General features: G+C 38.7%; 1 long non-coding RNA gene and 1 pseudogene across 1 annotated transcript; both read left to right on the top strand.

Annotated features, from left to right (window-relative positions):
- The first annotated feature begins 573 nt into the window (after positions 1 to 573).
- Positions 574 to 2,634, top strand: LOC132510393 (uncharacterized). Its single transcript, XR_009537296.1, has 3 exons — positions 574 to 667; positions 1,419 to 1,519; positions 2,390 to 2,634. It is a non-coding gene; the product is annotated as an uncharacterized LOC132510393 (long non-coding RNA).
- Positions 2,635 to 8,154: 5,520 nt separating this feature from the next.
- The window catches only part of LOC132510277 (zinc finger protein 565-like), a 34,708-nt pseudogene continuing 16,468 nt past the window's right edge, over positions 8,155 to 26,394 (top strand).

Below are 26,394 nucleotides of genomic sequence, written 5' to 3'. Positions count from 1 at the left end.
ATACAGTCCAGAAAGAGAAGATTAGGTCCCACCTTCACTCTTACCCTGAGCGCTGCGCGGACCGAGGCCTGGACTCACCCGACGGACAAAGATGAAAAGTGTGTCATCCCCTCTGCATTCCGAGGGCGAACTAGAACCTCCAGAAATCTCCCGGGCCCGGCGGGTTGGGTCACGGGGGTCAGGACCAGCTGAAAAGAATCAGTTCGCTTGCACCCTGGCCGATTGGCTGCTTTTCTGGCGTGAACTACGTTTCCCAGAGGCTCTGCGACTCGGAGCTGCTTAAGAGGAGAATTTGCGGTCTCGCCTTTTGCTTACGGGCGATAACTGAGCTGACAGAGATGGGTAGGACTGGCAACTCCAGCAGGTATGCCGGCTCCATCTGCGAACTGCTTGGCGTCCGGGGCTTGCGGTTCTGATTGGTGCAGAGAGGCGGTGGATGAGCGCAAACCTAGCTTCCGCGCTGAGAGGAATCGGGGGCCCGTTTTCAGCCTCTGGACTACATTTCCCAGAGAAATCCGCAGGCCCACGCTATGTCCCGCGGTATTTCGCTGCTGAGTTTTGCACAGTGGTGGGGCCGTTGGCTCCGCGGAGTTAGCTGCTGAGGGGCGTTTGGAACCCGGTGCAACTTAGCTACTTTGGACCAGACCGGAACTAGGGAAGGACTAGGGTGAGGAGTTGGGCCCCCGGCCTTTCGTGTCCGGAGCGAGCAGAAGAGAGGAGATCGTGTGTGTGTGTGTGTGTGTGTGTGTGTAATTGTTACAGTGTGTCTTCGCAGTGTGTGATGGAGACAGTATGTGGTGATCACTCTGGGTGATGGAGTGGGGTGCTTGTGACTGTACGTGTTCCCAGAAAGGGTATGTGATTGTTACTACATTGTGCGCCATTGTGGGGGATGTAGAGGGCAGGTGACTGTGCATTTGGAACTGTGTGTACCGGTAATGGGTGTGTGATTGTTTGAATGTGTGCAACACCGTGTGCCTAGGATTTGGAGGTCTGAGACTGTGGTGTCAGGCGCCTGTGACTGTGCAGGTGCAACTAATATGACCTTAGTGTGTGGGTGCGGGGAGTCCTGTGGCTGTGCGATAGAGACCTTGTGTGTCCCTTAGGTATGTATGTGGGATTATATGTAACCAGGTGACCTTGTATAGCACTATGTGTGCCATGGTGAGTGGGTTGTGATGGTGCAAGTGTGGCTTCACCACTCCATACCTAGGAGTCATTTGTGAGCCCATGATAGATTGTAGCTCTTTTCCTGTAACTGCATTGGGCTGGATTCTTCAGTCTTCCCTGACCTTCCTCTGTATGTGTGTGTGGGTGGAGAGGGGCTGGAGAAAGTGTGGGATGCCAAGAAAAGCTGGAGAAAGTGTGGGATCCCAAGAAAAGCTAAGTGTCTCATCAGTTTCTTCTTTTTTCCTCAGTTACCTCACTAAGAGGAAAGAATGGTTTCTGAACATCCAAAAGTCAAGATCAAAGTGCTTTGGGATTTTTTCTTTCTTCCCTGAAATCTTTGTTTTTCAAGGTATATACATTTTTTCCTCTTCTGACAATTCCTGACTACCAAAAGCCCATTCAAGAGACCTTGTCCTTAGTACTTCCCATTTGGATACATAATGGAGGCCTTGGGGTTAGACCCAGAGACCCAGTTTCCTATATGTCCCCTCCGTCTTAGTATTAATTCGGCAGTTTCTCCTGTGTGCCATATCTCCTCTAAGATCTCTGCTGGCCTAGTGAGGCAAATACAGAGGCTTCATCATAACAACTGAATTGTTGAAAATAAGATGAGTGCATATGTGGCACACACCATACCACACACCAAGCAAAAGCCATGCAGCTTATGGGTTGGTTTTGGTTAGTCTCAGTCCAAACAGGTGATAAGATCTTTCACTTTGCCAATATTTTTGGAGTAGGAATGACATGGGGGCTTGATCAAAGAGTTCTATACCAATAGGACAAGGGATTTGCCAGGTAATTTGTGAGTAAATACTTGGACCAGTTTCCAGGTCTATTTTGAATTAAATTCTCAAATGGTCCTCGTTGGAGTTCTCAATCTGGAATCCATGGACTCCATCACCAGATATCTAAAGGGAAGGAGGACTGGAATGAAATTCACTAAGGGTTACAAAAATGGTAGAACCACGGATAGATCTAAAAGCAGAGACTACAACACTTTGGGACAACCTTTGAGATAATAAAATCCAAAATTACTTTTCACAAATAGGGAAATTTTAAGTAAATCCCAATATAAGGTGGCATTTTATGCAGCTAAGTAAAAATATGTTTGAGATAGAACATATCCATTTTCATTATTATGACTAACATTAAGCAATTTAAAATAAATAGAAGGGCTTCCCTGGTGGCACAGTGGTTAAGAATCTGCCTGCCAATGCAGGGGACACGGGTTCGAGCCCTGGTCTGGGAAGATCCCACATGCCGCGGAGCAACTAAGTCCATGTGCCACAACTACTGAGCCTGCACTCTAGAGCCTGCAAGCCACAACTACTGAAGCCCGCATGCCTAGAGCCCGTGCTCCGCAACAAGAGAAGCCAACGCAGTGAGAAGGCTGCGCACCGCAACGAAGAGTAGCCCCCACTCGCTGCAACTAGAGAAAGCCTGCGCACAGCAACGAAGACCCCACACGGCCAAAAATAAATAAATAAAATTTAAAAATAAAATAAATAGAAAGTACTCAAGAAATTGTATAGTTAAATCTCCTCCCTATTTTTTTAGGAACAGAAGTTATTTGTAAAAGGGCCAAAGGAATGTGAGGTCCTCAAAATGAAGAAGCTTTAGAGCTGTCAGTTGAAGCTCAGTAAATACCAAACCAATTCTTAGCTAGAGTCAAGCTCTTCAGAAGCTCCCTGGAGATACACATGAAGGAAAATAGATGTCTTAAAGGGAAGATTATGAATAATAGGGGAAACTTCTCAATTAGTAGAACTATGTTTCCTTACTTCTCTATTATCACATCCTTGAAGAAGTTCCTCTGGACAGGATTTATCCATTTGTCCTCCACAGCCACTCATGGATTTGACCACATCCATGAATACTTCCTTCTTCTGAAATGACAAAAACTTTTTTCTTCTCCAGAGGCCTGTGCCCCCGTAGTGCCCTGGTGGGGGTGGCCATGAAGGGGCAAAGAGGGGATATAAGATGATCAAAACATTGTAGGTGGACAGCATGTATCAAATTGCTTAGGCAATGCTGGACATTTTAAACTTCACGTAGCATTTAATTAGATTATCAAACATCCACAGTTTGGAATTCTAGCTAGACTTAATTTATTCTTGGGAGCAAGGGGGGCAGTTCCACATAGTGGAGAGAAAGGTGATAGGCCTGTGCCCAGCTGAGTGAGGGCGACTCGGAACTTGAAAGCCTTGCATGTACAAGTTCAGCTGGTCCTCATCTAGGCCACAGGCATCTCTCCTTTGATGTTGCAACAGCCTATTAACTGATCCCCCTACTTCTTTCATTGCCTGCCTAACATTCCTTCTTAACACAGCGGCCAGGGTGATTCTTCCAAAATGTAAGTCATCACTACCTGGCTTAAAACTTTCCGTGGCTGCCCATCTCACTCAGAGTAAAAACCAAAGTTTCTACAATGGCTTACACAGCCCAATGTAATCTGGCTCTCGGCTGCCTCTCTGACTTGATTTTCTATATATTTTTAGGTAACTTAATTCTGCCCCCTCTGCTTTTGAACTTGCTGATTCCCCTGCCTGGCATTTTCTTGCTCCTGATATCTGCATCATTACTCTTTCACTTCTTCAAGACTTTGCTCACCTGTCACCAAATTGGAGAACCCTTCTTTGACCACCCTACATAAAATAGCATCTCAACAAGTGCACTTCCTATCTCCCTTATACTGTTTTATTTTTTCATAGCTCTTATTACCATTTTTTTAACTGAGATATAATTGATGTAAAACATATTAGTTTCAGGTGTAAAACATAATGATTCAATATATGTATATATTATGAAATGATCACCTCAAAAAGTCTAGTTAACATCCATCACTGCAGATAGTTACAAACGTTTTTCTTGTGATGGGAACTTTTAATATCTAATCTCTTAGCAACTTTCAATATATAATATAATACTATTAACTATAGTCACCATGTTGTACATTACATCCCCAGGACTTACTTTATAACTGGAAGTTTGTACTTTCTGACCAGTTTCACCCATTTTTGCTTCCCCCCCATCTCTGGCAACCACCAGTCTAGTCTCTGCATCTATGAATTTGGTTTTTTGTTTTGTTTTTAGATTCCACATATAAGTGAGATCATATGGTATTTGTCTTTCTCTTGTTTCACTTAATGTAATGCCCTCAAGGTCCATCCATGTTGTTGCAAATGGCGAAATTTCATTCTTTTTTATGGCTGAATAACATTCCATTGTGTGTGTGTGTATATATATGTATATATATATATCACAATTTCTTTATCTGTTGATTCACTGATGGACACTTAGGTTGCTTCCATATCTTGGCTATTCTAAGTAATGCTGCTATGAACATGTGGATGCATGTATTTTTTCAAGTTAGTGTTTCTGTTTTCTTCAAATAAATACCCAGAAGTGGAATTGCTTGATCATATGGTAATTTAAAAAAAAATTTTTTTTGAGGAACCTCCATACTGTTTTCCATAATGGCTGTGCCAATTTACATTCTCATCAATGATGCACAAGGGCTCCCTTTTCTCCACATCCTCACCAACATTTTTTGTTTTTTTAACAGTAGCCATTCTAATAGGTGTGTGAGGTGAAATCTCATTTTTTTAAATAAAGCATTTAAATTTATTTATTTATTTAGGCTGTGCTGGGTCTTCGTTGCTGTGCACGGGCTTTCTCTAGTTGCGGCGAGCGGAGGCTACTCTTCGTTGCGGTGTGCGGGCTTCTCATTGCAGTGGCTTCTCTTGTTACGGAGCACAGGCTCTAGGCACGTAGGCTTCAGTAGTTGTGGCACGCGGGCTCAGCAGTTGTGGCTCGCAGGCTCTAGAGCACAGGCTCAGTAGTTGTCGTGCACGGGCTTAGTCGCTCTGTGGCACGTGGGATCTTCCCGGACGAGGGCTCAAAGCCGTGTCCCCGGCTTTGGCAGGCGGATTCTTAACCACTGCTCCACGAGGGAAGTCCCAACATCTCTTTATCTAGAAACTTCCTTGCCTAACTGAGCTTCATCTATGAACCCATCTCAGGTCCTCCCATTCTGTCAGGGAGAGAGTGATGGCACCCAGCAGCAGGGTCTTGTCCCTTAGTATCCCACGCTTTTCTTTTTTTTTCTTTATTGAAGTATAGTTGATGTACAATATAAGTTACAGGTGTACAACATGATTCACAATTTTTAAAGGTTATACTCCATTTATAGTTATTAATATTGGCTATATTTCCTGTGTTGTACAATATAGCCTTGTAGCTTATTTTACACATAATAGTTTGTACCTCTTAATCCCCTACCCCTATATTATCCTTCCTCCCTTCCCTCTCCCCCACTGATAACCACTAATTTGTTCTGTATATCTGTAAGTCTGCTGCTTTTTTTAAAAATTATATTCACTAGTTTGTTGTATTTTTTAGATTCCACATATGAGTGATATCCTACAGTATTTGTCTTTCTCTGTCCAACTTATTTCACTTAGCATAATACCCTCCAAGTTCATCCATGTTGTTGCAAATGGTAAGATTTCACTCTTTTTTATGGCTGAATAGTATTCCATTGTGTGTGTGTGTGTGTGTCCACGACAGATGAATGGATAAAGAAGATGAAGTATGTGTATATATGTATATAATTGTGTTGCTATGAACACTGGGGTACATGTATATTTTCGAATTAGAGTTTTCATCTTTTCCAGATATATGCCCAGGAGTGGGACTGCTGGATCCTATGGCCATTCTATTTTTAGTTTTTTGAGGAACCTCCATACTGTTTTCCATAGTGGCTGCACCAGTTTACATTCCCACCAACAATGTAGGAGGGTTCCCTTTTCTCCACACCCTTTCCAGCATTTGTTATTTGTAGATTTTTAAAATTATGGTGTGAGGTGATTCCTCATTGTAGTTTTGATTTGCATTTCTCTAATAATTAGCAATGTTGAGCATCTTTTCATGTGCCTGTTGGCCATCTGTATGTCTTCTTTGGAAAAATGTCTATTTAGGTCTTCTGTCCATTTTTTGACTGGGTTTTTGTTGTTGTTGTTGTTGAGTTGTGTGAACTGTTTGTGTATTTTGGAAATTAAGCCCTTGTTGGTTGCATCATTTGCAAATATTTTCTCACAGTCTGTACGCTGGTTTTATCATTTAGTTTGTGGTTTCCTTTACCGTACAAAAACTTGTAAGTTTGATTAGGTCCCATTTATTTATTTTTGGTTTTATTTTTATTGCCTTGGGAGATTGACCTAAGAAAACATTGGTACAATTTATGTCAGAGAATGTTTTGCCTGTGTTCTCTTCTAGGAGTTTTATGGTGTCCCGTCTTATATTTAAGACTTAGCCATTTTGTATCTCATTGTGGTTTTGATTTGCATTTCCCCTATGGTTAGCCGATGTTGAGCATCTTTTCATGTGCCTGTTGGTCATCTTCACGTCTTTGGATAAACGTCTATTCAGTTCTTCTGATCATTTTTTAATCGGCTTTTTTTTTTAAACGTTGAGTTCTATGAGCTGTCTATATATTTTGGATATTTACTCCTTATTCCTCATATCATTTGCAAATATTTTCTCCCATTCTGTAGGTTGTCTTTTCGTTTTGTTGATGGTTTCCTTTGCTGTGCAAAAGCTTTTAAATTTAATTAGGTCACATTTGTTTATTTTTGCTTTTATTTCCTTTGCTTTAGGAGACAGATCCAAAAAAATACTGCTGTGATTTATGTCAAAGAGCATTCTGCCTATGTTTTCCTCTAGGAGTTTTATTGTTTTTGGTCTTACATTTAGGTCTTAATCCATTTTGAGTTTATATTTGTAAATAGTATAGGAGAATGTTGTAAATTCATTCTTTTACATGGAGCTGTCCAGTTTTCCCATCACCATTTATTGAAGAGACTGTCTTTTCTCCATCGTATATTCTTGCCTCCTGTGTCACAGATTAATTGACCATAAATGTGTGCACTCTTTTTTCTATTCTAGCATCCCATTCTTTTCTAACAGTGTTCCCATTTGTGTGCAATGCTCTATGATGGAGCCTAAATACATTCCACTGGGCCTCCCATATCAGAATTGTGGTTTTTTTTTTTTTTCAGATTCAGAATTGTGGTTTAATGAAGTTGAAATGATTGTTGAATGGGATAACTCATCTTTACAGGCCTGTTTATTTTTCGTTAATTTTTGAGTTCCCCTTTAAAAAAATATGAAGTATTTCTTACTACAAAAGAATAATAGAACACTCATGTACTTAACACATAGAATAGGAAGGCCTATTGAAGACCCTTTTGTACACTGCCCTCCCTCTCAACATGTAACCTGTAAAGAAAATTTTGTAGTCATCATTCTCTTGCTTTTCACAATTGTTTTACTATTTATCCCTAAACAATATACTGTTAGCTTTTCTATAGTTTTGAACTTTTTAACAAGTAAGACTAGCCAGATGCATAAGTTTTTGAGAATTTTAGACTTTCAAAGCTGTAAAGGAACTTAGAGATCTTGTTCGATCTCAATATCCAAAATAATGGAATGGTTATGCCTTGCCTTCCTAAGATGAAAGATATATCCAGTTAAAAAGAGTTTATTAAAGAACTTGCATTATAAGGAAAAATACTTATGATACTTTCTGAAAATGATGATTCTTAGTATTTGGTGTACACTTTAATTAGATCAAAGTCCTATTATGTGCAACAGAGGTTTTGCTTGTTTGGTAAATATTTTAGAAAGATTCTGACTTTTTCCTTTAAGAAGTAAGAAGAAAAAAAGGGAAAGGAGGAGCTCATATTTAAGAGTTTATTGTAAGTAGTAATTAGCATGTCAGATGTTCACTATACAATTCTTTCAACTTTCTGTATGTTTGAAAGTTTCCACAATAAAAATATTGGTAAGTCAGGGATGATCATTAAAATAAATAGTAATTTTCCAGGCCTACAGGTTACTGTGTGTTTTTCTACTCTATTTCATTATTTGGGAAACTGTAAATAAATGTGTGTTTTGTTCATTCCTAGCCCTAGCCGTGGGATAATGGGAATGCCTCACTGTATGAAGGAGGTGTGTCTACAGCAATAGGAATATTCAAGAAGATGGAGGCATTTTGTTCTAATTACACTAATTTTTTTACTCTACCCTATCTTTGGCTTAACCCATTTGCTCAGTGTATTTTCTCCATCCCTCAGTGTCCTTTTCCATCTCTTCTTTGATCTGAAAGACATTTCCTTTAATTTTAACAGTACTACGTGGTTTTGTCATTTTAGGGGTTGGTGATGTTCAGGGATGTGGCTGTAGACTTCTCTCAGGAGGAGTGGGAATGCCTGGACTCTACGCAGAGGGATTTATATAGAGATGTAATGATGGAGAATTACAGCAACCTGGTCTTACTAGGTAAGGATTTCTTTTATTTATTTATTAGTTTAATTTAATTTACTTTTGGCTGCCCTGGGTCTTCGTTGCTGTGTTGTGGGCTCTCTCTAGTGGTGAGCAGGGGCTACTCTTCGTTGTGGTGCACGGGCTTCTCATTGCGGTGGCTTCCCTTGTTGCGGAGCATGGGCTCTAGGTGCGCGGGCTTCAGTAGCTGTGGCACGCAGGCTCAGTAGTTGTGGCGCACGGGCTCTAGAGCACAGGCTCAGTATTTATGATGCACGGGCTTAGTTGTCCCGCGGCATGTGGGATCTTCCCGGACCAGGGATCGAACCCGTGTCCCCTACATTGGCAAGTGGATTCTCAACCACTGTGCCACCAGGGAAGTCCTAGGTAAGGATTTCTATTCCCAAATAACTTGTGAATTTTGGGTGTATTTTCAATTGTCTGGGTGGGTTTCTACCTATTTCCTTGGGAATTATTTTGTACATTGTAGATTCGGAGATGAGCAGCACTTTGTGGTACCTTTATCTTCTCCTTGCTTTACACATTCCTCTTGTCCTTCATGTTGTTGCCTGTTTTCTTAAGGACTGGGTTTGAATTCAGGAACAGCATGATTATGTCTTCTTATTTTTTCTTACAAACAGGACTCTCTATTCCTAAGCTTGATGTGATTTTCTTATTAGAGGAAGGGAAGGAGCCCTGGATGGTTTCAAGGAACATGGTGGGAGGATGGTGCCCAGGTGATTAGATTGAATAGGTAGGGAAAGGCACTGCAGTTAGGAACCCAGCTGGTGGGACTTCCTTGGTGGTCCAGTGGGTAAGACTCCGCTCTCCCAATGCATGGGGCCCAGGTTCGATCCCTGGTTGGGGAGTTAGATCCCACATGCATGCTGCAGCTAAGAAGTCTGCATGCTGCAACTAAAAATCTTGCATGCTGCAACTAAAGATCCTGCATACCACCAAGAAGATCCTACATGGTGCAACTAAGACCCGGCACAGCCAAAATAAATAAATAAATATTAAAAAAAAGAACCCAGCTGGTGAGGGAGGCAGCACCTTAAAAGTATAGATTGAGGAATCTCTTCCTTGAAGGCCTATCCAAGGGTTGTGAAGAAAAGCCCTAAAACACGTGGAAAAATGTAAAGTCCTTCCCTTTTACCCCCACCTGTGCTCTCTGTGCTATTCATCTGTCATAATTCCCTCCAATTTTAAAGCCCTTTTTCTTTAAGAGCCATTTTATATCATATAACTTAGATCCACTTCTTTCCCTTTTTTAAACTCATGTGTTTTTGAAAAAAATCTTCTGAAATGCATTTTTAAGCCCTACTGTTCATTTTTCCTACTGATCTTTGAATTTTTTTCCCTCTGACTAGTTTTTTTTTTTTTGCGGTAGGCGGGCCTCTCACTGTTGTGGCCTCTCCCGTTGCGGAACACAGGCTCCAGATGCGCAGGCCCAGTGGCCATGGCTCACTGGCCCAGCCGCTCCACGGCACGTGGGATCTTCCCGGACCAGGGCACGAACCCATGTTCCCTGCATCGGCAGGCAGACTCTCAACCACTGCGCCACCAGGGAAGCCCCCTCTGACTAGTTTTGCTTTGATGCAGCAATTCCATGCATTAAAAGATATTCATTTACTTTTAATCAACATTTATTGACTTAAAATAATGTTCTAATTGTAAGATAGAGATGATTTCATTTTTTTTCACAGAACATTACAAATGTGTTTAAATTTTTTTCTTTTTTACTTTATTACGGACAGAGGAATGGACGTCCCATGAATTCGTGCCCGAGCTTCAGCAGTTATTAACATGTTTTCAATCTTATTTCATCTATCCTCATTGACCTCTGCATCCCCCACCCTTGAAGTATTTTAAAGCAAGACCCAGATATCATACGTTTAAATACTATTAAATATATGTTGCTTTTCACAGTTTCTTCTATTTAAAATTACTACTCTGATGCATCTTTATTTAGATGGATATTTTCATATTTGATGATCAGATATGAGATTCCTGGGCCAAAAAAGTTTAAACCCTTTAAAGCTCCTGATATTCTAGCACAGAAATGCATGATCCAGGGAAGCTGACTTTTTAATTTTATTTATATAAATTTTATATAAATTTATACTTTTATTTATAAATATATAAATAAAAGTATAAATATACTTTCTTTTTATGTAAAATTTTGCCATCTTTTCCACTAGATTGTTTAGGTTTATTTTCTTAATAATTAATTAATTTTCAGGAGTTATTTATTTACTTACTTAAAATTGTGTTAAAACAATGAATAACAAATGTATTCCATTTTCACCTTTTTTGAGTGTAAATTCAGTGGCATTAAGTACATTCACATTCTCTTGCAACCATCACTGTATTCATTTCCACAACTTTTTCATCTTCCCAGAATGAAACTATGTACTCATTAAATAATAATTCCAATTCCTCTTCCCCACCAGGGCCTGGCAACCACCATTCTACTTTCTGTCTTTATGAATTTCACTATTCTAGATATCTCATATGAGTTGAATCATACAATGTTTGTCTTTTTGTGTATGGCTTATTTCACTTAGTACCATGTCCTCAAGTTTCATCCATGTTCTGGTATGTGTCAGAATTTCCTTTTTAAGGCTGAATTCTGTTGTATGTATTTACCACGTTTTGTTTATCGATTCATCCATCAGCAGACATTTGGGTTGCTTCCATCTTTTGGCTATTGGGAATAATACTTCTAGGAACATGGGTGTACAAATACCTGTTTGAGTCCCTGCTTTCAATTGTTTGGGTATGTACACAGAAGTGAAATTGCTGGATCGTATGGTAATTGTCTGTTTAATTTTGTGTATACATACACACACACACACATTTTCTTTATCCATTCATCCATTGATGAACACTTAGGCTGTTTCCATGTCTTGGTTAATGCTGCGGTGACTGTGGGGGTACATATATCTTTTCAAATTAGTGTTTTCGTTTTCCTTGGAAAAATACCCAGAAGAAGAATTGTTGGATCATATGTAGTTATATTTTTAATTTTTTGAGGAACCGCCATATGTTTTCCATAGTGGCTGCATCAATTTACATTCCCATCAGTAATGACAAGGGCTCCCTTTTCTCTACATCCTTGACAACACTTGTTATATTCTTTTTTTTTTTTTTTTTTGTGGTACGCGGGCCACTCACTGTTGTGGCCTCTCCCGTTGCGGAGCACAGGCTCGAGACGCGCAGGCTCAGCGGCCATGGCTCACGGGCCCAGCCGCTCCGCGCCATGTGGGATCTTCCCGGACCAGGGCACAAACCAGTGTCCCCTGCATCGGCAGGCGGACTCTCAACCGCTGCGCCACCAGGGAATCCCGCCCTAGTCTTACTTTTGATTGTGACTTCCTACGCGCCTCAGTTTGAAAAGTGGGAATCTTGAAGGATCTGGGTTCAAAGCATTACTCTAGGAGATTATTTACTCGTTTATACCAGAGACCAGGTCTATTCTTTAATTAATTTCTCAGCTTGAGGTGTCCATGACAGGTAGTGTAAATTTGAACTCCAATCTTATGTGAGGATGGATGTTAATGATTAATTCTCAGGTGAGACTCTTTTTTTCTTCTTTTGCGGTACGCGGGCTTCTCACCGCTGTGGCCTCTCCCGTTCCGGAGCACAGGCTCCGGACGCGCAGGCTCAGCGGCCATGGCTTATGGGCTCAGCCGCTCCGCGGCATGTGGGATCTTCCCAGACCGGGGCACGAACCCGTGTCCCCTGCATCGGCAGGCGGACTCTCAACCGCTGCGCCACCAGGGAAGCTCTCTCTTTTTTTTTTTTTGATGGTGGTAGTGGTGGTGAAATCTAGAACCACAGCGGAGGAGAGCAGATTTACCTGTTAGTCCCTTAACTGGCAGGAGACTTTTTCCTAGCCCACCCTTTAACTCTGGGTGTGGCTTCTTTGAAGACCTGCGTTTTATGCTGTAGTCTCAGGTTTCGTTCTTCACTTTGCGTAGTTTGAGACTTAACCTTGTTCCTTCACATGGACATCAATCCACAAAAGCTCTTGGTTTCTGTTGGGATGCCCCACAGCAAGGTGGTTTCAGTTCTCGGGTTTGCTTTGCCACTCCAGTTTCAGTTTTCTTTTCTGTGTTTAGTATGTTTATATTGTTTTTGCTTTTAGGAATTTCCTTTACTTTCTTGAGCGCTCAGTGGCAAGTTTAAAGATAGCTTTATTTTGATATATCCAGCATTTAGCAGTTTTGCAACATAAGACTACTTTTCATGATAGATAAAGTGTACCATACTGCTAAAAGCAGAGGTTGCAGTGGGAGAGATGAGGAAGAATGTCAGTACCCGCAGTGTTTGCAAAATACTAGAAACAATCTAAATGTCTCTCAGCATCAGAATAGATCAGTAAATCATCCTGTTTCTATTGTATGCTAAATAAAACCATACTGCCATGAAATGAATGAATTATAGCTAATATATCAGGTTAATCATAAAAACAGTCACAGAATACCAGAAGTATGAGGCTATTTATATATAGTGTTCAAATGTTGTCATACTGCACAGTATCTTAAATAAGAATTCACATATATATAGTAAAACAATAATAAAAGGAAAGAGAATGAGAAATACAAATTTCGAAATAGTGGTTACCTGTAGGGTACAGGAAAGCGAGAACAATTTGCTTTGGGAGGGATATTCAAGAAGCATCAATAATATTTGTAATGTTTTATTTTTTAAGCTTAGTAATGGATACATAGTATTCATTTCATTATTCTTTGTACCTTTTAAATATGTGTATATACAAATGCACAAAACACTCTCATTTGTATGTATTTCTTAACAAAAAATACTTTCTGACTAATGAAGCTAAAAGGAGAGGAATAAGGTGACTAATTGGGATGCTGTGTTAGTAATTCACACATAAGATGATGATAGGTTAGACTAGGGGTCAGCAAACTATGTATGGCCTGTGAGCCAGCTGCCTATTTTTTGTAAATAAAGTTTTATCAGAACATAGCCACACCTTTTCACTTATGTGTTGTCTTTGGCTATTTTTGCACTACAGTGGCCAAGTTGAGTAGTTGCAATGGGGACTGTGGCTTGCAGGCCTAAAATATTTACTCTCTGGCCCTTAAAGAGAAAATTTGCTGATGCTTATGATGTTAACAGTAGAAATGTTGAGAAAATGATTAGATTCAGGATTTATTTTTAAGGTTAAGCCAGAAGGATCAATAGTAGCTGGCTATGTGAGCTTCTGGCAGAGTGGAGAGGGTAGAGCTGGGAATCACCAGCAGATGGATAATTTATTAAGCAATAAGACTGAAAGAGATCACTTGATAAATGAGTGAAATATTGAGAGGAGAAGAGTATCAAAGACTGTTCTCTGAGCCATTCTTCCACTTAGAAGTCAGGAAAGGAGGATGGTCCTGGTTTTCCCAATTATGGAGTTTTCCAGAATGTGGGACTTTTCAGTGCTAAAACCAGGACAATCCCAGGCAAACTGAGATGGTTGATTACCTTAGATGGTATCTAAAAGAAGAATGAGAAAGACTGGTGAGCAAAGTAGAAAATGACCAAGGTAAGTATGGATGTACCAGTAGATAAACTGTCACACATTACTGGAAGAACAGTAACTGACCACTAGAGTTAACAAAAGGGAGGGTTTTGGTGGTCTTAGAAAGAGTGTTTTTTCAGTGGAGTTATGAAACAAAAATCATTCCTGATTGAAATGGCTTTAAAAAAAGTGGAAGAGAATTCTGGGAAAATGGTGGCTGTGAATATGTAATGTTTTTGCTTTCCTGAATCCTCCCCATCTCCCACCAAACAAAACAAACAAACCAAATAAGAGAGAAACTAAAAGAGCAAAATACAAATCCACAGGTAACATCTACATCAAAGCTAAGTGACAAGTCACCCCCTCAAACCCTATAAGAAGATTAACTGGGAATAAACTGACAGCCCTAAGATCCTTTTGGTGTCTGCAGTTTTTATGGGATGAAGTAGAAATAAAAGCAAGGGAATATCTGACAGCTCTGAGAAGAAGAGAACCCTCAAATCATAAATTTACTCACTAGAAAGTACAGCAGCAGCTGAAACTGGAAGTCATCCTTCTATAGGCAGGTATGTGAAAGGTAAATACAGCACAGCTAAAGTCTGGGCCTCTTAAACTCTAGAATCCAAACTACAGATGCCTTTCAGGACAACATCTACTACTCAGGAGACATTTCTGGTAGTAGAATCCAAATTAAACAACAGGACAGGGATGATAGTGGCAAAGGAAGAAGGTGGTCTAGATAAAAGTTGGGGAGGGGAGCAGAGGAGGCATATTTCAGGAAGTGTTTAAGACTACAGTTTTGAGCACTCATAGAAAACCACGAAGAGGGACCTTCAATGCTACAAAGCTATAAACTCTACCCTGGTCCAATTTTTTCTCCTAAATGTAGAATAACACCCATCTCAATTAAAAATGAGTAAGAATTAAAATGGAATATTAAAAAGTATTCAGTTACCATATTATCCAGCAATACCATTTCTGGGCATATACCCAAAAGAATTGAAAGGAGGGGCCCAAACAGATATTTGTACACCTATGTTCATAGCAGCATTATTCACAATAGCTAACATGAGGGAGCAACCAAGATGTCCATCAACAAATGAATGGATAAACAAAAATGTAGTATAAACAGACAATGAAATATTATTCAGCCTTAAAAAGGAAGGAATACTGACACATACCACAACATGGATGAAGCTTGAGGACATTATGCTAAGTGAAATAAGCCAGTAACAAAAAGACAAACTGATTTAATTTTCTAAGGTATCTAGAGTACAGACTTGGAGAGAGACTTTGTTTAGTGGGCACAGAGTTTCAGTTTTGCAAGATAAAAAATTTCTCAAGATTGGTTGCACAACAATGTGAGAGTTTCAGTTTTGCAAGATAAAAAAAATTCTCAAGATTGGTTGCACAACAATGTGAATATACTTAACACTAGTGAACTGTACACTTAATGGTTAAGATGGTAAATTTTATGTTATGTATATTTTACCACCATTAAAAAGAAAAGGATGATGGGCCAAAATAAGTGTCAATACAAATGAAGGCATAAAATTGGAAACAGAGGAATGAAAAACAGGTTGCACATAGAAGACAAATAATAAAATAGTAGACCTGAATCCAAACACATCAATAATTACATTAAATGCCAATGGACTAAATACACCAATTAAAAGACAGAGAATGTCCAAATGGACAAAAATTCATGACTGAAGTGTGTGCTATTTTTGAGAAACTCACTTCAAATATAGGTAGATTAAAAGGATAGAAAAAGATACATTAAGCAAACACTAATAAAAAAGAACTGGAATGGTAATATTAACAGGAAACAAAGACTAGAGAGCAAAGAAAATCACCAGGGATAAAGAGGGACATTACATAATGATAAAAGGGTCAATTCACTGAGAAGACATAATAATTCTCAATGTGTATACCTAACAAGAGAGCTCCAAAATATATGAAATAAAAACTGACAGAACTGAAAGGAGAAATAATTAAATCCACAATTTTATATAGACTCCAACATGCCTTTCTAAGTAATTGATAGAACTAGTAGACAGAAAATCAGCAAGTATATGGAAAAACTAAATAATGCAATCATGCAAATGAATATAGTATACTTTACCCAACAATATTAGCATACACACTCTTTTCAAGTGTGCATAGAACATATCTTGGATCATAAAGCAAACTTTAAAAGAATTGAAACCATACATCTTATGTCCTTTGACATAACGGGATTAAATGAGAAATCAATAACAAAGATAAGAGGCAAACCTCCAAACACTTAGAAATGAAACAAGACACCTCTAAATAGCCTATGAATCAAAGAAGAAGACTTGAACAGACACTTCATCAAAGAGGATATATGGATAGCAAATAAACACATGAAAAGATGTTCAACATCATTAGCCATTGGGAAAATGCATATTAAAACCATGATGAGAAACTAAACACCTATTAGAATGGCTAAAATAAAATATATTGCAATTACTAGGTACTGGCGAGGATACTGAGCAACTGGGACTTTCATACTTTGCTGGAAGGGATGCAAAATGGTACAGTAACTTTGGAAAAGAGTTTAGCAATTTCTTATGAATTTACACATACACAACCCAGCAATCCTACTCCTGAGTATTTACCCTAGAGAAATGGAAACTTGCATTCACACAAAAGCCTATACAGGGTTATTTGTAGTAGCTCTGTTCATAATTGCCCCAAACTGAAAACAGCCTAAATGTCCTTCAGCATGTGAATGACACATCCATACAATGGAATAGTACTCAGCAGTAAAAAGGAATGAGCTCTAAGTACATAAAGGTACTTGCATGGATCTCAACAGCATTATGCTGAATAGGAAAAAAATCTCTAAACATTACATACTGTATGATTCCATTTATATAACAATCTGGAAATGAAAAAAAATCGTAAAGATGGAGAACAGATCAGTGTTTGCCAGAGATTAGGGACTAGGGGAGGGAGGGAGTATAAAGTGATAGCTTGAGGGAGTTTTAGGGGTGATCGAACTATTCTGTATAATTATTGTGGTTATATGAATCTCTACATGTATTAAAATTCATAGAACTATACACAAGAAAGCTTTGCTATGTTAATTTAAATTTTAAAAATTTAAATAAAAGCAATAGGAAAAGATTCTGGTTTAACCTTGCATAAAATTGCTATAAAAGGGATTAAAGGATAAAACAACATTCCTATAGACAATGAGAGGCACACCAGCACGTCATATGTACAAACAGTCATAATGTTTCAAAACTAGCTAAAAATGTCAGAAAATGATAGACACTCTGAAAGAACAATAAAACAGAATTAGAAAAACTCAGATATGAGGCAACTGGAGAAAAAAAAGTTAAAGATGGTGACAGACTCAGGAAAGAATTAGAAATAAAATAAAAAATCATTTCAGAGGTGAAGACCAAACTAGAAGGGAAATAAAAATGAAAATGTGCAACCAATAATGCCTTGGGAGAAACAGGAGATGGAAAGGAGAAAAAATTTCAAAATCAAGAAGAAATTAAGGGCTTCCCTGGTGGCGCAGTGGTTGAGAATCTGCCTGCTAATGCAGGGGACACGGGTTTGAGTCCTGGTCTGGGAGGATCCCACATGCCACGGAGCAACTGGGCCCATGAGCCACAACTACTGAGCCTGCACGTCTGGAGCCTGTGCTCCATAACAAGAGAGGCCACGATAGTGAGAGGCCCATGCACCGTGATGAAGAGTGGCCCCCACTTGCCACAACTAGAGGAAGCCCTCGTGCAGAAATGAAGACCCAACACAGCAAAAATAAATCAATTAATTAATTAACTCCTAAAAAATAAAGAAATTAAGAAGGAGAGAAAAAGGATTAGAGAGAAAATGATATAGAAGATAGGCAGTGAGAATCTAACATCTTCATTAAGAGTTCCAATAAGAGTTTAATGGAACAAACAATTGCCAAAAATGACTCAAGATAACTAAAATTAAGAACAAAAGGACTGAAGCCATGTTTTGAAAAATTACACCATGTATCCAGGAAGATCATAACTTTGGCATCCAGACAAAAAGACCAAGTCACTTGAAAGGAAAATCAGATTATCATCTGGCCTTTCTACAGCAAAGATTTATTCCAGAAGACAACGTCTATTTTTCTATTTAAGTTATACAAAGACATAAATTTTGAGCTAAGAATTTTTTACCTAGCCAAATTGTTATATATATATATGCAGAAGCTCAAGGAGTATTATTCCTCTAAACCCTTCCCAAGGGATCAAGCCAAAAATGAACTTCAGAAAACAGAAATAGAGAGACATCAACCTAAGGACTGGGTTGAGCATTAAGTATATAATAACCTGTATATGTAATACTAAGTGGTGGTATTAAGGGAGAGAGTATAGTATTATTGCTTAGGTATAGTAGATATATATCGTTATAATTATCTAAGAAGTAGGGTGAGAATGTGAGGGGTATATGAAAAGTACAACAAGCTTGTAAATTACCTTATAGATATTAACAGAGGAAGTAAGTATTTCAAATCAGAGCCCAGGGAAGGGATAAGAAGTTAATAATTATTTTCAATATGTCTCGTATTAGGAAACCAGTAGGTAATAGCAGAGAGAGTAGGAGGACAACAGTTATTATATAAATTTATCAGGATAAAAATAAGCTTTGTAATCAAAAATGTAAACTTGACTAAATATGAAAAGATATGCCTCAAAATAGAGAATAAGTAAAATGGTATATATAAAGACTGTATAGATAAAAGATATGTATGTGTGCATGTTCGAGTGTTTATGTATATCATAAATCAAAATGATAGAACTAAGGCCAAACAGTGATTATACTAAAACATGTTGTTATTTATCTAAAACAGGAAGGATATTGTATTTTTAAAGTGTTTTTTAGAATAAGACAACAGAGATCCCAAACGACACAATAGAACAGTTGGACTTAATTGATATATATAGAACACTACATCCAAACCACCCCCGCCTCCAGAATACACATTCTTTTCAAGGTGCATGGAACATTCTCTAGGATAGACCACTAGTACGACACAAAACAAGCCTCAACAAATTTAAGAGAATATAACTTATTTCAAGCATCTTTTCTGACCACAATGTCATGAAAGTAGAAATCAACTACAGAAAGAAAAATGAAAAACAACAACAACAAACACCTATTAGACAGAGACTAAACAACATGCTACTAAAAAAACCAATGGGTCAATGAGAAACTCAAAGAGGAAATCAAAAAATACCTCAAGACAAATGACAATGAAGATACAACCATACAAAAATCTATGGGATGAAGCAAAAGCAGTCCTAAGAAGGAAGTTCATAGTGATACAGGCCTTCCTCAAGAAAAAAAAAAAAAAACCAAGAAAAATCTCAAATAAACAACCTAACCTACCACCTAAAAGAATAGAAAAAGAAGAACAAATAAAACTTAAAGTCAACAGAAGGAAGGAAATAATAAAGATCAAAGAGGAAAAAAATAAAGTGTTTTTTAGTTGTTACTTTATACAAGGGGAGGGAAAATAATGGGATGAAGAGGACTTCTTTCATTATACTTTATTTTGTAGATTTGAGTTGGGAACTATAATAAACATCTTACACAATTATAAAACAAAATTAACTTTAGAAAAACCCCTGAAACCAAAAGAGAAAGGAAACAATTCAATCTAAATGTGTATCCATTGGTTATATACCCTAAGAAGAAAAGACACTATCTAAAAACCCCACCATAATGTTTTTAGTACTCATACTAGTGGTAGCAGTGCTGATATTGTTAGGTTCTGTGGAATAAAATAAATGAGCAATTTAGTTGGAGTCTTTGAAAACTGAGACTGTCAGTACAGGAGAAAGGAAATACAGATGTAAGATTGATAACATTAAATAGAAACCCTGTAGTCCTGAATATGAATTGGAAGGATTATTTTGAACTCAGGCTATATTTTATCTTTAATTACATATCTTAAAGACTAAAAGACACTTAGAGCTAGCAACCAGTCTCATTTACAGACCTCACATGGATCTTGATTCAAACAAACTGAAAAATACACATTTATAATTAGACAACTGGGGAAATAGGAAGACTAACTGGATATTTGATCTTAAAGAATTACTGTAAACTTTAGGTTTGATTACTATATTAATATGCTTTTGCAAAAATGTTCTTGTCTTAGAGATTCATGCTGAAATATTTACAGATGAAATAAGATGCCTGGAATTTGCTTCAAATTAATTTATGGATTGGCTGTGAGAAGTGAATGGATAAATAAGAGTGTCTATAAGTTGACAGTTGTTGAAGCTGAGTGATTGTTATATTGGGTTTTTTCCACTTTCAAAAGCTTACATTTTTCTATGGCAAACTATTTTAACACACAAAAAAATAGGAAGTGAGACAATGTGTGGATGGTGAGACAATGTGTAGATAGTGTGAAATTTTGTAAAACAGAGGACAAGGAAATGATTGGTAGCTGCCGGGGGTCCTAGAGTCAAGGAAGTTGTTTGTGTGTACATACTTTAAAGGAGATTTTAAGGAGTGTCTTTTGTGCTGATAGGACCAAAACATGAGAGCAGGAAAACTATTTGTGAAGGAGAGAGGATGGGGATTGCAGAAGCATATGCAAGAAAAGGTTATGTCAGAGAAGATAGTCTTCAGGATCCAGTTAAGGTATTGGCCTTGGACAGAAGCATTTTATCAGCAGGGGAAACAGATTATTGGAGTTTATGTACAGGTTGGTTGATTTGATTGCATGAGAGAAAATTCTCTCATTCTTACTTTTTTCCCCGCCTTCTTTGTGAAATTATTAATCTGGACATCAGCCAGGAGATAGTTCTGAGATCTTAGGAGAGAAAAGAGGTGGGGGAAATTTTTCAGAGAGTGAGAAAATGAGAAATGTAGCAGAGGTGAGGGGAAATGCTGAGGGTCCATTTGAGTTGTGTGGTTATAAATGTATAGTGAGAATAGTCAATGTGGTTGTGTGTTCCTTATCAGCCATGTTCAGCTACTCAGGTAGAGAAGAACAATAGGCAGAATTGGATTTAATCAGGTTGGGGACATAAATGCAAGACAATAGTTACAATGATGGACTGTGGAATTTAAGCTAGGTAAGGCCATCAGGGATATAATAGTGAAAATTAACATTGCAGATGATTGAGGGCATGAACAAGAGGGTGAATCTAGAATAATTTCCACCCTATTCCTTGAGTTTTGGAAGTCTTTTTGTTTGTCTTCATGCCTCACCCCTTTCACATTCGTCTCCTTTATGACAGAAAATTTTAATGAAATTTTCCACATTCACATTATGAAATTTACATTGATTTTATGAAAAGCATATAGTTCAGGTGCAGGAAAACTTAATATCATTTTCCTTGCTCAGTCCTTGCCCCCCCCACCGCCTTTTTTTCCCCTGAATCTTCTTCCATAGTAATAAGAATGATAGAACCACTTTAAAAAAATTATTTTTTTATACAGCAGGTTCTTATTAGTTATCCATTTTATACATATTCGTGTACATATGTCAATCCCAATCTCCCAATTCATCCCACCACCACCACAACCCTACCCCCGCCACTTTCCCCCCTTGGTGTCCATACGTTTGTTCCCTACATCTGTGTCTCAATTTTTGCCCTGCAAACCAGTTCATCTTAGAACCACATCTTGAACTCTTTATGCCAGGCACTTTACATGCATTATTCCTAATCTTTACAAGCCCACGGAATAGATATTTCTATATCTATTGTTATATGAAGAAATGGTGACTGAGATAGGTAAAAGTACTTTGTCTACACAGAAAGGTAATCATCAGCAGAGCTAGGGTCTGAGATCCTGGTCTGTCTGAATCCTGTGTTCTCACTAAATCCTCACTAAATCTCATCATTACTCTTTCTTTTACTCTGAACTATTTCTCAGCTTTTACTGTCAAATCACTCATTGCTAGAGACTGCCTGAGTTCTCTTCTATATTATTTCAAGGACAATCTTTATAGCATTAGCACCAAATAATAGTTTTATTAGAGTCACAAAACATACCATACTGTAGTCAGAGGAATATTTGTGTTGTAAACTTTCTATACTCACTCAGCATTTTAGAATATTCTGTCTGTTCCATTATCTAGATTTCCATTCTCCATCATTTCCTTCAGCTTACATTCAGCATACCCTTTGTTATAGAGTTTCTAGTCGTCCAGTCTACCCACCTCATTCTACCAAATAGTGATCCTAGTCTCCCAAAATTCTCAAGCCTCTTTGCTTAATATGCTTCAAACCTGTTATAATGCCTGGGAAGAAATAGTTTTCTGGGAAGTACAAATATAGTGGTTTTGGACATAAAGGAGGGAAGGGAAGCCCAGAGAAAGGGCCTGGAGGAACAAAATAGATTGTATATTGGATGGAAGGTTGAGTAATACTACAAATTCAAGTGAAGGGTAAAAGAAAAGGCACCTCAGTATAGTATGGTATAGATAGTCATAACTACACATAAATGGCAATGAGCACTGGTAGAAGTAAAGGGAGAAACAATTGGATAGATAGGTGGTTAGGTATATATAATATCATTTTTCTATTTGCATCATTTAATAACCTAGTTTTGGTTGTGATTTTGTTTTAGTTTCTGAGGGAAGTAGTGAAGTAAAGAGCTTATGAAGTAAAGAGCTTATATTATCCTTTCAGTGATGTGAGAGAGATTAAAATCAGGGATAGATGTTTAGAACTATTCTGTAATTAAGTATAAGTATAAATGATTGTTATAATCCTTAAATTCTTCCCTACTTCCATATCTGCACAGTATTTCCTTTTATCCCTACAATAATCCCCTTTCATTCATCCAGTGATTCATTCATTAAACAATTATCTATGGAACACCTTTTATGACTAAAATGTTGGTTATTCTGTGTTGGGTGAAACAGCCATTGTTCCTGCCCCTTAAGAGCTTTAACATAAAGAAAATAAAAGATTACATATGAATAAGTAAGCGATTGTATAATTATAAAATCCAGAACATTGCGGTGAGAAAATACTATGATGAGATAGAGAATGAAGAAGTGAATTTAAATAGGGTTGTCTAGCTCAAACTTTCTAAGGAAGTGACTTTTCACCTGAGACTTGAAGTCAGCTGTGAAAAGAGCTACGTTTAGAGAATTTCTAACAAATTGAACAGTCTGTGGAAAATTTTGAGAAGGTAAAGTACTTATTTCAGATGCTCAGAAGTGATGAATATTTGGTACATAATGAACACTGGGGAAAAGTGGGTTGAGAAGGTGTTGGATAGGATTTTGGTTGAGATATGTCAAAGATAAGATTATGGAGGATCTCATAAGCTGTGGTAAGGGAATTTGGATTTTATTCTAAGTGCAGTTGGAAACCACTGAAAAATTCTAGGTGGGATTGTTAAATTTTGTGCAACATCAGAATTGGCTGGTTGAATGTATTAAACATAGGAAACCTAAGACCTATTGGTGTAAATTCTTATTTACTTGATTTGAGGTGGTACACTGATATCCAGTCTTTTAGTAGACTATTTATGTGATTCTAATCTACACCTGAATTTGGAAAGTACTGACTTAACCTGTTTTCCTAACAGCCTCTCTCATCTTTCTTAAGTGTTTATGCTTTTGACTTCTTTTTCAAATTGAAGGCCTTGTATACCATCTTCACTTCTTAAGGACATTATTTTCAGTTTTTCCCCCATTTCTACCACAGAAATTTTATTTCCCCCCAAGGAGGAAACACCGTATGTTTACTTTCTGATTATCTTTCAGACTTGGAGTTCAGATGCAAAACCAAGGAATTGTGTTTGCAGAAAGAAATTTATGAAGTAACATCATCCCAATGGATGATAATGGAAACAAGTCATAGACTTGTGGGCTCCAGTATCAGAGATGTCTGGGAATGCAAAGGCCAATTTGAAAGGCGACAGATAAATCAGGAGGGATATTTGGGGCAAGCATTAATGACTTACAAAAAAAATGCCAACTTTCAGCCTACAAACATCTCTTATCCTACATCAGCAAATTTATCCTGGAGAGAAATTCTATAAATTCAAAGAATGTGGGAAAGCCTTTATTTATGGCTCAGGACTTACGGGATGGCATGGAATTCATATTGGTGAGAAACCCAATAAATGTAAGGAATGTGGGAAGGTCTTTAGTCATTTTTCCTATCTTACTGAACATCAGAGAACTCATACTGGTGAGAAACACTATGAATGTAAGGAACGTGGAAAAGCCTTTATTCGTGGCTCACATCTTATTCAACATCAGAGAATTCATATAGATGAGAAACCCTATGAATGTTAGGAATGTGGGAAGGCCTTCAGACAATCTGCACACCTTACTCGACATCAGAGAATTCATACTGGTGACAAACCTTTTATAAATGTAAGGAATGTGGGAAAGCTTTTATTTGTGGCTCAGAACTCACTTGACGTCAGAGAATTCATACTGGTGAGAAACCCTATGGTTATAAGGAATGTGGGAAGGCCTTTAGACTGCATTCACAACTTATCAACATCAGCGACTTCATACTGGTGAGAAACCTTATCAATGTAGGGAATGTGGGAAGGCCTTTCTTCGTGGCTCACAACTTACTGAACACCAGAGAATTCATCCTGCTGTGAAACACTATGAATGTAAAGAATGTGGGAAGACCTTTATTTGTGCCTCACAACTTACTCTACATCAGTGAATTCATACTGCCAAGAAGCCCTATAATTGCAAAGAATGTGGGAAAGCCTTTATCCGCAGCTCAGAACTTGCCTGACATCATAGCATTCATACTTTGGGTAATGACGTGGGCCTGGGACATTGCAGGCCATTAAGCAGGCCCCAGCTGGCAATGTGACAGCCAGTGGGTTTTGGAGCTGCCCATACTGTCACCCATACTCACTAGAGCTCTTCAGCACTGCCACAGCCAACCACTAGATGGCACCATAATTTCATTTCCACCTTGCTGGCAAAAGTTTAGTTTTAAGCAGCCCCTATTAGCTATTTTAAATTTACAAGGGAGCCACATAGGAGGCAGCGTTTATACTTGTTCCATACCCCCACTGTTAAGGCTCTTGAATTAATATCCCTATGCCCAGGCCTGGCCTCTCAAAATACAAGTCAGACTGTTACTGAAAGGGCAACGGAAAGCTTCACATGGGGATGTATGCAATGAGGCTTCTTTGGGATTTTTTTTTTCTTTTTTTGGCTGCGTTGGGTCTTCGTTGCTGTGCGCGGGCTTTCTCTAGTTGCGACGAGAGGGGGCTACTCTTTGTTGCGGTGCACGGGCTTTCCACTGCGGAGTCTTCTCGTTGTGGAGCATGCGCTCTAGGTGCGTGGGCTTCTGCAGTTGTGGTGCATGGGCTCAGTAGTTGCGGCTCGCGGTCTCTAGAGTGCAGGCTCAGTAGTTGTGGCTCACGGGCTTAGTTGGTCTGTGGCATGTGGGATCTTCCTGGACCAGGGCTCAAACCGGTGTCCCCTGCATTGGCAGGTGGATTCTTAATCACTGTGCCACCAGGGAAGTCCCTTCTTGGGGATTTTTATATCCCCAATATGATGCCAAGATAGTAACCTCTTTTCTATTCATTGTGCCTCTCATTATCCAACCACATAAATTTCTGTGGCTCCCAACCAACAAAGTTTATGCTGCAAGGTCCTGAATTTGGCTAAAGATTATTACAAACTTAGTTAAGGCCATGGCCTCACCCTTAACCAACTCTGTGACAGCCTGATGGACCATCAGATAACCTCAGCCCCGCAGCTGGACTCATCCTAGATGGAATCTTCCCTGACACCAAGCCCTCATTATACCTTGCTGTCAAAGGTCTCCTCTACCCCAAGACCCCTTGCTGCTCTCTCCACTTCTCTTACTTTCCCAATTCAGCCGCAGCCACAACAAACTATTCTCCCTTCTCCTTTAACCCTTTTGCTTTCTGGTTCCCAGAACTCAGCTCTTCTAGCCCCACTCCCTAATATAACATTACAAAATAATTTGACTTGTGCTATCTGCATTTTGGGGAAAATATAACCTTTTGGTCTGTCCCTAAACAAACCGCATCAGTCTTACTCCCATGCACCAAGCGTACTGTATTCTTGCCAACTGCCCTATTCAGCTGACCACTTTGGGAGTCACTGGTGCTGCCTTAGAAGCCCACAATACTATACAACAAAACAAAATAATTGATGCCAATCAGGAAATGTCCAAGACAATAACCAAATATATAATTAAAACTTAGCAGCCCTCAAAGCCCTAAAAGAAGGGCGGTGCTCTCTGGCAGCCATGGTTGCAAACCACCACCTAGTGTTGGGCTATCTACTGGCCAGCCAAATAGACATTTTTTCCCTTAATGGTACTTCTTGCTGCATGGGGATAAATAAACAGGCC

This window comes from Lagenorhynchus albirostris, chromosome 19 (assembly GCF_949774975.1).
Source record: "Lagenorhynchus albirostris chromosome 19, mLagAlb1.1, whole genome shotgun sequence".
NCBI lineage: Eukaryota > Metazoa > Chordata > Mammalia > Artiodactyla > Delphinidae > Lagenorhynchus > Lagenorhynchus albirostris.
Note: the sequence above shows the minus strand (reverse complement) of the source record. Positions and strands in the feature narration are given on the sequence as shown.